Genomic DNA, 15,056 nt, shown 5'->3' on the forward strand with positions numbered 1-15,056 from the left:
CCAAGGCTGGCTCTCCCCACACTTACTGTCCTTACTTTTGACTGGAATGTATTCTTGTTGAGCACTGTTTAAATATCTTTGAAAGGATCCCACTGTTCCTCAACTGTCCTACCAGATAGCCTGAGCTCCCAATCCACATTATCCAACTCCACCCTCATTCTGTTGTAGTTTCGCTTGCTCGAGCATATTACACTAGTTTTGGATCTAACTATTTCATCCTCCATCTGTATGCTAACTTCAATCATACTATGATCTGTCTTTCCAATAGGATCCCTGACTACAAGATTGTTAATCGTACCTGTCTCATTACACAGGACTAGACCTAAGTTAGCATTTTCCCTTGTAGGTTCACTAACATGCTGCTCAAGAAAGCCGTCACGGATGCATTCTATGAAGTCCTCCTCAAGACTTGCTTGACCACCCTGATTCACCAAATCCCCCATGAAGACTGCCGTTCCCTTTTAACAAACCTCAGTTATTTCTTGGTTAATCACCTCTGCCACTGCAATATTTTTATTAGATGGCTGAAAGAGAACTCCCAACAGATTTATTTTTCCCCTTCACTGTGCTTACTCTCTACCCAGATGGACTCAACATTTTAAGTACTCTTAAATATATGTTATCTGGCCCTGGATATTTATTAACTTTCGGCTGAAGCAGCATATCGCTTTCTAAGTTCTGTAAGTCACTTAAAACAACCTTATTTTTTCGCTACATTTATTTGGCAGCAGGGTGACATATTCGCAGATGAATACATCAGCAAATTATGAGTTAAGAGTGTCTGCTATGTCCTTCACTGAATGAGTTATCAATACACTATTATTGCCAACAGATTTAACATCCTCCTTGACTTTTATTTGACTATTAAAGTATTTAAAAAATACTTCCAAGTCAATCTTAGCATTATCAGAAATATCCTTCTCAATCGGCATTTTGCAGTTCGAATTCCGCTCTTGTCTATAGCTCTCATATTTTCAACACCCCTATGGTTAACGCCGTTACTGATTTTTTCTTGTATTTACTCAATAGCTGTCTTGTCATCAATATATTTTTTCATCCATGTAGTTGATCAATTGCTTTTATGGTTTCTCCCGAGCATATGTATGAAAATTTTCTCGTTAAGTCGACCCCATTGTCCCTCAACTAACTCAACGTCAACCAGTTCCTATCAGTTTGCCTTCTGAAGACTTTGCTACATCCTCCAAAATCTTGCTGTTCTGAAATTGTATTTAATGGCTTTGATTTGTAATACTTCGAGAGTGAAAATATTATGATCGCTTTTTCCTAAAAGTTCAAAACTGATTGAGCTGTTTTTGTTTGGTTTTTTTTTTATCACTGTCAAAAACATCCAACGAACATTATTCCTTTATATTCTCACCCAGATATTTTCACTAAATTTCAATTCTGTCACGGTAATCCTTGGGTTAGTACAGAAGTCAGAAATTAAACTTGACTTGGGCATTTTTCAGATTAATACTCTGAACTCGGAGGCTGTATCTGTGTTCAAATATCACTTCTAAAATAATGAATGAAAAGTAATCAGTTTAATGGTTCTGTGTTTTCTTCCAGCATAGACACACTGAATTGAACACTAACTAAAGGCTGATTATAGACCGACAAGAAACAATAATAACTGTCTTTGATTGTGTCCGTGCAGTAATATCACTAACAAATAAAATAGGATTAAATATTTGTTCATAATGCATATATCTAACTTGAAATGAATTATGTATGTATACCGATGAGTGCGCGTGCGTTCAGTCATTCCAGTATTTCATGAACTGCGACTGGAAGAAGAAGAATTGAAAGTAGAGAAGGCTGGGATGTACGCTTTAAGTACATTAGAATGTTTTTGACAAGAACACATTCGACAGCTCAACAAAGCTTGCCAAATCCCTGTTCACATAGTGCGTTGATATAACGATCGAATTCAGATTGGAAAGTCTCTAAGGCTCCACTCTCGACTACACAACTAAGTGGTTTGTTCCAAGTGTCAATAACCCGCTATGAAAAGAAATGTTTCCCGACTTGGTCTGAAATTACCCCCTCTCCCTTAACCACTCTCCATCTGCGGCCCCGTGTCCACGTTAATGGATTAATTTTAAAGTAACAGCTGGGATCCACCTTACTTTTCCCTTTAATGATTGTAAGCACGTCTATCATGTCTCCTCTCATTCAACGTCTACTTAGGCGGACTTTGAATTAATACTTTCAGTCTCGCTGCGTTGTTCATACCCTTCAGATCATGTCACGCTTCTCTGAACTCTCGGCAGCGCCTCCAGATCCCTCGGAGAACTTGGCTTTCAGAAATGCAGGTACAGCAACTTGAAAAGTTCCCCATCACCGGGAGAGGGCGCTAGGGCGAAATTCAAGCCGGATGAAGGCGTCGCTTTATGAGACTCCCTCCCCCTATCATTTTGTTAGCCAATGTACACTCACTTGAGAAAAAGATAAGAGGACCGAAGGGCAAGATTGGTGTAACTGGAAGAAATGAGGGATTGCTGCAGTCTCTGTTACACTGAGACGTGGCTCATTTCTGACACACTGGGCACGATGCTCCAGCCAGAGAAGTTCTCAATTCACCAGAAGGACTGGCTCGAAAATTGGGTAAGGCAAACCGGAACAGTATGTGCTTCATGCTGAACTCATCGTGATGCTTGGACGTAAATGTCTGGTGGTACTCTTGGTTCCCAAACTGGAGCATCAACTCATTAAGTTCGACCATTAGGCTTACCGAGAGAGTTATGCACCGTTTTACTGACCATGGTTTACGTACTGCTAAAGGCAGATAGCAAGTCTGCATTCGACGTAATCCCTGATACGGTTAGCATACAAGAGACAGCCAATCTTGCTGCGTTCTACATCCTTGCCGAGAACTACAATTAGGCTTGCTTGAAGAAATGTCTGCCCTTTCCTGCTTCGTTTCCGCGTTTTACTCTATCTATTGTGTCGTCTTCCACGAACTAACCTCTCTATTCTGTAAGTAGGACATTCAATGGCATGTTGTTTTTTTATGACTAGAATTTTTTTGTAAATGTGTAAACTGGTACAAGTTCTATTCTTACTTATATTATTCTTTCATCCTGACTGATAAATTTAAGCCCTTAGTTCTGTGATCCTTTTGGGGGAAATTTGGCTCTTAAACATCCAACTAATAATACTGAGGCATCAAATTCACTCTTCTAGCGTATGTTTTATTCGGTTTTCTTCCTGAATAATCGTAACTTCAGAAGAGGTAATTCGAAGGCAGCGGCTTCAACTTATGGACCGGTTTACCAGTGTTCATTGGAGACAGAAAATACCGAGGGAAACTGACATAAAACGTAGAATCGTTCAAGCTTTTTTTTTCCCTGCAGGATAATCGAATAGTATTGTTACTGCCTGCTGAAAAGCTTCCTCTGGTGATGAGAATTGCTTTCCTAAACCCATTGGTTTTTTCTTGCCTTGTCTACTTTAAGTACTTCTTCCAAGTATTATGGATAACAGTTCACGAAATACTGGAATGAGGTATGGATGTTATGGACTGGGGAGCATGCCTTATGAGAATAGGTTGAGTGAACTCCACCCTTTCTCCTTGGAGCGACAGAGGATGAGAGGTGACCAGATAGAGGTGTACAAGATGATGAGAGGCATTGATCGTGTGGATAGTCAGAGGCTTTTTCCCAGAGCTGAAATGGCTAGCACCAGAGGGCACAGTTTTAATGTGCTTGGAAGTAGGTACACAGAAGATGTCAGGGGTAAGATTTTTTTTTTAAACACAGAGAGTAGAGAGTGTGTGGAATGGGCTACCGGCGGCGGCGCTGGAGGTGGATACAAGGGTCTTTTGAAAGACTCCTGGACAGGTACCTGGAGCTCAGAAAAATAGAGGGATATGGGTAACTCTAGGTAATTTCTGAAGTAAGGACATAATTGACACAGCATTGTGTGCAGAACGGCCTGTAATGTTCTGTATTTTGCTGTAGCTTTTCTATGCTTCTATGTCTCTAAGCCTGCTCTAAAATCTGCAGACAGATCACCGCAAACTCCACCTAGTCAGCACCGTCCACGCTAGAAACCGGTAAAGGACACGTGATTGCGCACCATTGTGAAATATGCTGAACGCGCAGACGCGGGCAGTAAATTCTGTGCACAGTTTCAATTCCTTTGTGCGCTGGCATGGGGAAGGGGACATCACCCGTACACTACCCTCAGCTCCTCCCTGCTTCTCTCCTCACCGGCATGGGGATAGGGGACAGCTCCCGTACACCTCCCTTAGCCCCTCCGTCCCTAACTCCTCACTGGCATGGGGATAGGGGACAGCTCCCATACCCCACCCTCAACACCTCTCTCCTTCTCTCATCACCGGCATGGGGATACGTGACTGGTCCTTTAGCCCACCTTCAGTCCCTCACTGGCATGGGGATTGGGAAAGCTCCCATGCCCCTCCCTATCTCTCTACTCACCGTCCTCGAGATGTTGGACATCTACTTGTCGAAGCTGTTCTTCATTATCCTCCGGAGGTTGAGGCTGTAGTTGGGCTTGTCTGGGATTCTCGTACGTCGGTAGCGTTTGACCGCCATAACCTGGGAAGTGGAGAGGGAGGGGGTGGAACGGTGAGGGAGAGGGGATGGTGGGACAGAGAGGGAGAAGGGCAGGGTGTGACAGGAAGAGAGAGGGAGACGGTGGGGCGGGGAGAGCGAGGGAGAATGAAAGAGTGTAGAAGAGAGACCGAGAGGAGAAGAGAGAGGGATAGAGGTTCAAGGAGGAGATACATAGTAAAAGAGGTCAGACACAGATCCTGGTATCTAACGGCGGAGGTTGAGAGGCACGGTGTGGGAATCTGCACTGAGGCTTCACCCTGAGCAGCAGAACAGCCCCAAATCGTGAGCAGGCCTCGCATCTCTCCATTCCCACAACGTCCTGTCCCAGACAGGTCAGCGATCATATCTGTGGACCAGCGCTATCAGCGGGTGTGGGCGCAGTTTGTAGGGCAGTCCAATTCCCGCCCTGTAGGGTCAGACCAATGCTCGACCCCCACCCGAACACTGGTGAGAAGGGCGGCAGCAACAGAGAGTGGTCTGGAATAGAGATGGAGGTCTGCCATTATGGGCAGGGATTGGACGGCCGGGCACTGGAGTGTGTAATTCGACAGAGACACAAGAATACAGTGAGTGCAAGAGCAGGGATGTGTTGCTGAAGCTTTAAGAGGCACTGGTGAGGCCTCACGTTGAGTATTGTAATCGGTTTTGGGCACTTCATCTTCGAAAAGATGTGCTGGCATTGGAGAGGGTCCAGAGGAGGTTCAAAAGGATGATTCCAGGAATGACTGGGTTATCATACGAGGAACGTTTGCTGGCTGTGCTCGATGGAATTTAGAAGATGAGGGGGATCTCATCGAAAGATTTCGATTGTTGAAAGGCCTGGACGGAGCAGATGTGGAAAGGATGTTTCCCATGGTGGGGGAGTCTGGACAAGAGGGCGCAGCCTCATGATAGAGGGGTGTCCATTTAAAACGGAGATGTGCAGAAATTTCTTCAGCCAGAGGGTGGTGAATTTGCGGAGCTTGTAGTGGAAGGCCAAGTCATGAGGTTTATTTAAGGCAGAGATCAATATGGGTTCTTGATTGGACATGGCATCAAAGGTTACGGAGAGAAGGCCGGGGAGTGAGGCTGTGGAGGAATTTTTTTTAAAAAGTCAACTATGATTGAATGGCGGAGCAGAATTGATGGGCCAAATGGCCTAATACTGTTCCTATACTATAGAGAGAGTGCAGAGGAGATTTACGAGGATGTTGCCTGGATTGGAGGGCCTGCATTATGAGAATGGCCTGAGGGAACTTGGCCTTTTCTCCTTGGAGAGACGGAGGATACGTGGTGACTGATAGAGGTGTATAAGACGGTGAGAGGCATTGTTCGTGTGGATAGTCAAAGGCTTTTTCCCAGGGCTGAAATGGCTAACACGAGAGGGCACAGTTTTAAGATGCTTGGTTACGAGGAGATTTCAGGGCTAAGTTTTTTTTTACGCAGATAGTGGTGAGTGCAGAGACCTTCTGGCTAAGGTGCGTTCAATCGCTCGGACCGTGAGTGAAAACTCAAAACTCAATCTTGGAAGCAGAAGTATGTTTAAAGTAACTGAATATAATCGCCAGAAACATTTTCATTTTTGCGGAAGACACGATTGGTGAAATTGGTGCAGAGCACAACTCACTCACCACATGTTGTTTCTTTCTTCGCGCCAAACGTTCCTGTTTTATTTATTTATGTATTTGTTTGTTTGTTTGTTTGTTTTGTTTATTTATTGCCCAGAGATATTTCTGATCGACTTTTATCGGTTACGTAGTGTCACCGACCTCTTCTCCAGAACAGGTGCTGTTAACAATGTCAGATTCAGCTACTGTCGTGCTCCCACCAGAGCCTCCGGGGAGGATTGAAAAGCTGAAATGGACTACAATACTTTATCTGGACTGGGTCTGTTTGCGGCAATTATAGTAGAATCAACAAGTAATAGAACATTAAGCACACCCCTAAGGGCGTAAACGCGCATGTTTCTTTTGAAACGAGTCTTTGTCGGCGGTATCCATCTGATGAGTACCTGCATTTGAACGTTGCTCTTCATTAGTTAGAAGCGGCACATCTTCGTCATCCACACCATGCCGACAAACGTCGCCACCATTCATAACACCGAGTGGTCCACGCACATGCAGCAAGTACAATTGCCAAGGAAATCGGGATCCCGATGTATTGTAATAGTGCTTCTGCGAATGACATGGACATGTTTGATATAGAAACATAGAAAACCTACAGCACAATACAGACCCTTCGGCCCACAATGCTGTGCCGAACATGCCCTTACTTTACAAATTACCTAGGCTTACCATAGCCCTCTATCTTTCTGAGCTCCATGTACCTGTCCAGGAGTCTCTTAAAAGACCCTATCGTATCCGCCTCCACCGCCGCCGCCGGCAGCCCATTCCACACACTCACCACTCTCTGCGGAAATAAACTTACCCCTGAAATCACCTCGGTACATCTTAAAACTGTGAACTCCTGTGTTACAGATTCCAGCCCTGGAAAAAGCCTCTGAATATCCACGCGATCAATGCCTCTCATCATCTTATACATTTCTATCAGGTCACCTCTCATCTTCCGTCGCTCCAAGGAGAATCGGCCAAGTTAACTCAACATTTTCTCATAAGGCATGTTCCCAAATCCAGGCAACATCCATCCCTCATTCCAGTATTTCGTAAACATTTATCCGTAATACGTGGAAGAAGTATTTAAAGTAGACAAGGCAAGAAATAGCCAATGGGTTTAGAAATGCAGTTCTGATGCCCAGAGGATCAGAGAGGGAAAGGCCGAGTTCACTCAATATATTATCATAAGACATTCTTCCCAATACAGGCAACATCCTTGTAAATCTCCTCTGCACCCTTTCTATGGTTTCCACATCCTTCCTGTAGTGAGGCGACCAGAACTGGGGACAGTACTCCATGTGGGGTCTGACCAGGGTCCTATATAGCTGAGACATTACCTCTCGGCTCCTAAACTCAATCCCACGTTTGATGAATGGCAATGCACCGTATGACTTCTTAACCACAAAGTCAACCTGCGTAGCAGCTTTGAGTGTCCTATGGACTCGGACCCCCAAGATCCCTCTGATCCTCCACACTGCCAAGAGTCTGAACATTAATGCTATATTCTGCCATTATATTTGATCTACCAAAATGAACCACTTCACACTTATTTGGGTTGACCTCCACCTGCCACTTCGCAGCACAGACTTGCATCCTATCGATGTCCCGCTGTAACCTCTAACAGCCCTCCATACTATCCCAAAGTCCCCAATTTTTTTTGTCATCACACCCCCAGTCTTTGTGTCATCACACGCCAAACCTTTGTGTCATCATACCAATGGACAAACAATTGGCACACAAATACAAAACAGAGTGTGAACTAGAATCCACCCGAAGACGATTTCTGTTCATCACATATCTATATAGTACAGATTCTGATGCTCCAACATAATTGAATAATATTGAGCAGCAGAATCGGGTGATTTCCTCTCACGGGCTTGCCTGTCATATCTTATATCCGAAAGTAATTTGCGCCTGGTTTGTTCAAATTTGAGCACAACACACTCACCTACTGCAGTTCTATTCGCACCAGAGGCGTCTGCTTCTCTGTCCAGTAGCATTAATGTTCGACCTTTATCCGTTTTATTGTCTTCACTGACCTCTTTTCCAAAAGAGGTGCTGTGAACAATATCGGATTTCTTCCCAGAGCCCGGGCCGAAATTTCCACTGGTAGATTTTCTCCTCCTGTTTCTGTTGTGTTTCTCTTTTTTGTCTCGAACATCAAACATTGCAGGGGCTTCCGTCATGGCCCAACCAGACCCTTCAAGGAGGAGATGTAAAGCTGGGATTAACTACAATGGTTTGACTGGACTTGGACAGTTAGCGGTAACTGCGTTAGAATTACGTATTGCATAAAGGTGTTACACAACAGTGATTAGAATGAAAAAAAAACACAACTTCCTGTGTTGTTTAGTTTGAAGCAAAATGAAAATCAGGACGATAGAAAGGGAAACAACAATTGGCGTCGTAACCTCTGAACAATAAATGTACACAGACGATGTAATCATGATTAAAGTGCTAGTCTTTGGCTCGAGAGTCTTCGGCGAGGAGACTACGCCAGGCACAATTGGAGAGGGTGAAGACATGACCGCTAAGCTGATTCAGTGTGCTACGTGCATGATGTGGGAGGTCAGGGACACTGATGGTGCCCCCGGCTGCTACAGCTGTGGAAAGTGTATCCAGATTCAGCTTCTGAAGGAGCATGTTGCAGCACTGAAGAAAGAACTGGATGACCTCAGGTTTATCCGCGAAAACGGATTTTCTGGACAGGACCTACAGTGAGGTCGTTACACCGAGGATACCGGAAGAGAGAAAGGGGGCGACGATGAGGAAGGAAAGGATGCTTGAAGTACAGGAGACCCCAGGGGATGTACCTCTCGTAAACAGGTTCACTTTCTTGGAAGCTGTCAGGACAGAAGATACTGCCAGTCTGAGAGGCGGACAGGTCTGCGAGCCGAAAATTGGTGCAGAAGCAGAGCCGAGGAGTCAGACATCAGGAAGGGCCGTGGTAGTAGGGGACTCCATAGTAAGAGGTACGGAAAGGGGTTTCTGCGGCAACAGGCGAGATTTAAGGATGGTGTGTTGCCTCCCTGGTGCTAGGATCCAGGACATCACGGACCGATTGCAGGGAATCCTCAAGGGTGAAGATGAACAGCCGGAAGTGGCAGTGCATGTCGGCACAAATGACATCGGGAAGAAGAGGAAGGACATTCTGCAGTGGGATTCAGAGAACTCGGAAGAAGGCTGAAAAGCAGGAATTCCAGGGTGGTTATCTCTGGTTTGCTTCCAGTTCCTCGTGCTGGAGAGGGCAGGAACAGGGAGATAATGGATCTGAATGTGTGGCTGAGGAGCTGGTGCAGGAAGCAAGGATTTACATTCTTGGACCACTGTTTTGGGGTAGGGATGAATTGTACAAAAGGGACCGGTTGCACCTTAATAGGCGGGGGACCAGCATTCTGGCAGACAGGTTTGCCACTGCAGAATGTGTTTAAACTAAGTAGTGGGGGGGGAGGGGATGAACTGGGAATATAAGGATGGAGTTAAAGGGAAAGTGAAAATAAGAAAAGTTAAAAAGGACAACAGAATCAATGGAGTAGAAAGCTCAAGAAGAGATCATACAGTATGGCCAAGTGAAATAGGAATTGATATGAAAGGAGAGGGGAGTAACGAATTAAAAGTATTATATATGAATGCACATAGTATAAGGAATAAAGTAGATAAGCTTGAGGCTCAGTTGGAAATTGGCAAGTACGATGTTGTGGGAATAACTGAGACATGGCTTCAAGCGGACAGGGCCTGGGAAATGAATATTCAAGGATATACATCTTATCGAAAGGACAGACTGACTGGCAGAGGGGGTGGGGTGGCTTTGTTGGTGAGGAATGATATTCAGTCCCTTGCGAGGGGGGACGTCGAATCAGGGGATGTAGAATCAGTATGGATAGAACTGAGAAATTCTAAGGGTAGAAAGACCCTAATGGGAGTTATCTACAGGCCCCCAAACAACAGTCTGGATGTAGGGTGTATGTTGAATGAACAGTTAAAATTGGCATGTCACAAAGGTAATGATACAGTTGTCATGGGGGATTTCAACATGCAGGTAGACTGGGAGAATCAGAATGGTACATGACCCCAAGAAAGGGAGTTTGTGGAGTGCCTCCGAGATGGATTCTTAGAACAGCTTGTACTAGAGCCTACCAGGGAGAAGGCAATTCTAGATTTAGTGTTGTGCAATGAACTGGATTTGATCAGGGACCTCGAGGTAAAGGAACCATTAGGAGGTAGTGACCATAATATGACTTTTTTAACATACAATTTGAGAAGGAGAAGGGAAAATCGGATGTGTCAATATTACAGTTGAACAAAGGGAACTATGGAGCTACGAGGGTGGAGCTGGCCAAAGTTCAATGGAGCAATACCCCAGCAGGGAAGACAGTGGAGAAAAAAAATGGCAGGCATTTCTGGGAATAATGCAGAAGGTGCAGGATCGATTCATTCCAAAGAGGAAGAAAGATCCTCAGGGGAGTAAGGGGCGGCCGTGGCTGACGAGGGAAGTAAAGGGCAGTATAAAAATAAAAGAGAAGAATAACATAGCAAAGATGAGCGAGAAACCGGAGGACTGGGAAGCTTTTAAACAGCAACAGAAGATAACAAAAAAGGCAATACGCCAAGAAAAACTGAGGTACGAAGGTCAACTAGCCAAGAATATAAAGGAGGATAGTAAAACCTTCTTTAGGTATGTGAATAGCAAAAAATAGTTAAGACCAACATTGGGCCATTGAAGACAGCAACGGGTGAATTTATTATGGGGAACAAGGAAATGGCAGATGAGTTGAACAGGTACGTTTGATCTGTCTTCACTAGGGAACACACAAACTATCTCCCAGAGGTAATAGTGGCCGAAGGAACTAGGGTAAAGAATGAACTGAAGGAAATTATATTAGGCAAGAAACGGTGTTGGATAGACTGTTGAGTCGGAAGGCTGATAAGTCCCCTGGACCTGATGGTCTGCATCCCAGGGTACTAAAAGAGGTGGCTCTAGAAATCGTGGACGCATTGGTAATCATTTTCCAATGTTCTATAGATTCAGGAACAGTTCCTGCTGATTGGAGGGAGGCTAATGTTGTCCCACTTTTCAAGAAAGGAGGGAGAGAGAAAACAGGGAATTATAGACCGGTTAGCCTGACGTCAGTGGTGGGAAAGATGCTGGAGTCAATTAAAAAAGAGGAAATTACAACACATTTGGATAGCAGTAGAAGGATCAGTCCGAGACCATGGTTTATGAAGAGAAAACCATGCTTGATTAATCTTCTGTAGATTTTTGAGGATGTAAATATGAAACTGGACAAGGGAGAGCCAGTGGATGTAGTGTACTTGGACTTCCAGAAAGCTTTTGATAAAGTCCCACATAGGAGATTAGTGGGCAAAATTAGGGCACATGGTATTGGGGGCAGAGTACTGACATGGATTGTAAATTGGCTGGCTGACATGAAACAAAGAGTAGTGATTAACGGGTCGCTTTCGGAATGGCCGGCTGTGACCAGTGGGGTACCGTGAGGTTCGGTGCTGGGACCGCAGCTGTTTACAATATACATTAATGATTTCGATGAAGGGATTAAAAGTAACATTAGCAAATTTGCTGATGACACAAAGCTGGGTGGGAGTGTGAAATGTCAGGAGGATCTTATGAGAATGCAGGGTGACTTGGACAGGTTGGGTGAGTAGGCAAATGTATGGCAGATGTTGTTTAATGTGGATAAATGTGAGGTTATCCACTTTGGTGTCAAGAACAGGAAGGCAGATTACTATCTAAATGGAGTCAAGTTAGGAAACGGGGAAGTACAACGTGATCTAGGTGTTCTTGTACATCAGTCAATGAAAGGAAGCATGCAGATACAGCAGGCAGTGAAGAAAGCAAATGGCATGCTGGCTTTTATAACAAGAGGAATTGAGTATAGGAGTAAAGATGCCCTTCTGCAGCTGTACAGGGCCCTGGTGAGACCCCACCTGGAGTATTGTGTGCAGTTTTGGTCTCCAAATTTGAGGAAGGACATTCTTGCTATTGAGGGAGTGCAGCGTAGGTTCACAAGGTTAATTCCAGGAATGGTGGGACAGTCATATGTTGAAAGATTGGAGCGACTGGGCTTGTATACACTGGAATTTAGAAGGATGAGAGGGGATCTGATTGAGACATACAAGATTATTAAGGGATTGGACACGCTGGAGGCAGGAAGCATGTTCCCGCTGATGGGTGAGTCCAGAACTAAAGGCCACAGTTTAAGAATAAGGGGTAAGCCATTTAGAACAGAGATACGATAAAACTTTTTCACCCAGAGTGTGGTGGGTATGTGGAATGCTCTGCCCCAGAAGACATTGGAGGCCAAGTCTCTGGATGATTTCAAGAGAGAGTTAGATAGAGCTCTTATAGATAGTGGGGTCAAGGGATATGGGGAGAGGGCAGGAACTGGGTATTGATTGTATATGATCAACCATAATCACAGTAAATTGTGCTGCTGTCTAGAGGGGTTGAATGGCCTACTCCTGCACCTACTATCTATTATCTATCGTCTATTGTATCCGCCTCCACCACCGTCGCCGGCAGCCCATTCCACGGTCTCACCGCTCTCTGCGTAGAAACTTACCGTTGACTTCGCCTCTGTACCTACTTCCAAGCACCTTAAAACTGTGCCATTTGGTGCAAGCTATTTCAGGCCTGGAAAAGCCGCTGACTATCCACTGTATCGATGTCTCTCATCATCTTATACACCACTATCAGGTTACCTCTCATCCTCCGTTGCTCCAAGGAGAAAGGGCCGAGTTCACTCAACCTATTCTCATAAGGCATGCTCCCCAATCCAGGCGACGTCCTTGTAAATCTCCTCTGCACCCTTTCTATGGTTTCCACATCCTTCCTGTAGTGAGGCGACCAGAACTGAGCACAGTCCTCCAAGTGCTGTCTGACCAGGGTTCTATATAGCAGCAACATTACCTCTCAGCTCCTAAATTCAATTCCACGATTGATGAAGGCTAATACACCATACGCCTTCTTAACCACAGCATCAACCTGCGCAGCTGCTTTGAGAGTCCTACGGACTCGGACTCCAAGATCCCTCTGATACTCCACACTGTAAGAGTCACCATTAATACTATATCCTGCCATCATACTTGACTGACCAAAATGAACAGCTTCACTCTTATCTGGTTTGAATTCCATCTGCCACTTCTCAGCCCAGTTTTGCATCCTATCAATGTCCTGCTGTAACCTCTGACAACCCTCCACACTATTCACAACACCCTGTAATCTGTTACTTGTTACCTATTTCACCATGATTGTTTTTGGTAATTGGTTTTAAGGATGACTCACTTTTTCATAGAGACCTTATGAAATCGCAGCTGAAATCTGGTAGAAATTAGGGCAACATTATTTTGGATATGAGATACTAGCATTTCAGAGGGAATGGGGCATTTAGGGAGCAGTTCTTACAGTTCTATCGTTTTGTTTTTTTTTTTTGTTGTGTGTTTTAAAAATTCCCAGAGACTAATCAGGAGCCAGCGCATTTGTACCTCTTTGGATTACAGAATGGCATGTGGTGAATGCTGATTTGTGGTGGGAATCGTGTTATACATTCCTGTGGATGGCTTTAGAATTTCCAGACTGGACCAACGCGTCTCAGATTGCTGACTTTGTACAAGACCCCTGACTACATCACAGAAGAGATGCCACTGATATCCATCCCTTTGACGACAATGAAAAGATTGTTGGGGGAAATCATCTGGCCTCTCGTGTATTGGCATTTTGTTTTGGGGGAGCTGGGAAGGGGTAATCAATTCCAGCCTACCTCAGCCCAGAGTACGGTAATAGCCTTAAGGGACTTGAGCCTTAATAGCTAGCGGAGGAAGTGCTTTCAGGGTGGGTGTTTCTCTTTGTGACATGTGCTTAATTGGAATGTCCTGATCCTTAAAGTGGTTTTCCCACCTGGCAGAGTATCTGTGCGGGTGGTATTTTGAGTCAGGTACAAGGTGCAAGGAGAATGGCTAATGTAATCAGGAACAGTATCCTGGGACGGCTGTATCTATGCCAAATGGTGCTGTGAGGCTGGGCATTTGTGGGAGTTGAATGGCAGTTACTGGATATGTGGTTCCTAGGCCAACCTACTGATTCCACACGGTGGTGCTGTTGATAAGCTTATGTGTGCCACCCCAGTGCCCTGAATGAGCATCTTACCTATGATGTTCGGTTACAGGGCTGTTACATAGGAAGGATATTTAGAGTAATCGCCTTTCTCGGGATGGTACGGCCAGACCGCCCCAGAAACTGATGCCTTGCATTACCTGCTCACAAAGGAAGGTGGCGCTTGTAGTGCTATTGGTTAAGAATGCTGCACCTACATTCCTGATGGGTTGGTGAACAACCCTCACCTGGCTGATCATATCTCAGAGTCAGAGGGTGATTACGTGGGAGTCGGGTTTACTGGCTATCCCCCTCCAAAGTGGGGCTGGTTACCTTATAGGGTGCAGGGAGGTTGGTGGGCTACTGTAGTATACTTGGGAGGGTACTATTGGGTTTACAGCACTGGGCATTGTACTCTGTGTTTTATGTATAACTAGGTTAGGAGTTCGCGGGAGTCATATTATTCTGAGGGTTGGATCGTCACAACTTTCGAGGGGTGGAGTGTCTGACTGTCGAAAGTCACTTCCGTTGTGATTGGTTAGCTTAGATGTTTCAGCTGCTTTTCCCATTGGGTGACCAGTTTCAAATGTCACGAGTGTATAAAATAGCACGTGGAAGGCGCTAGCTCGATTCTTCCATTGTTTAAGACATGGCCATTGGGAACGTGTGCTCTGCGCGCACGTTTAAATAAGTATGTTTGTTGAATGTACGTGTGTCCTTGAGTATTCGCATTGTAGTGTCTGTACCTTGGGGAACATGAATGTTTTGTCTAAT

This window comes from Hemitrygon akajei, unplaced genomic scaffold (genome assembly GCF_048418815.1).
Source record: "Hemitrygon akajei unplaced genomic scaffold, sHemAka1.3 Scf000055, whole genome shotgun sequence".
NCBI lineage: Eukaryota > Metazoa > Chordata > Chondrichthyes > Myliobatiformes > Dasyatidae > Hemitrygon > Hemitrygon akajei.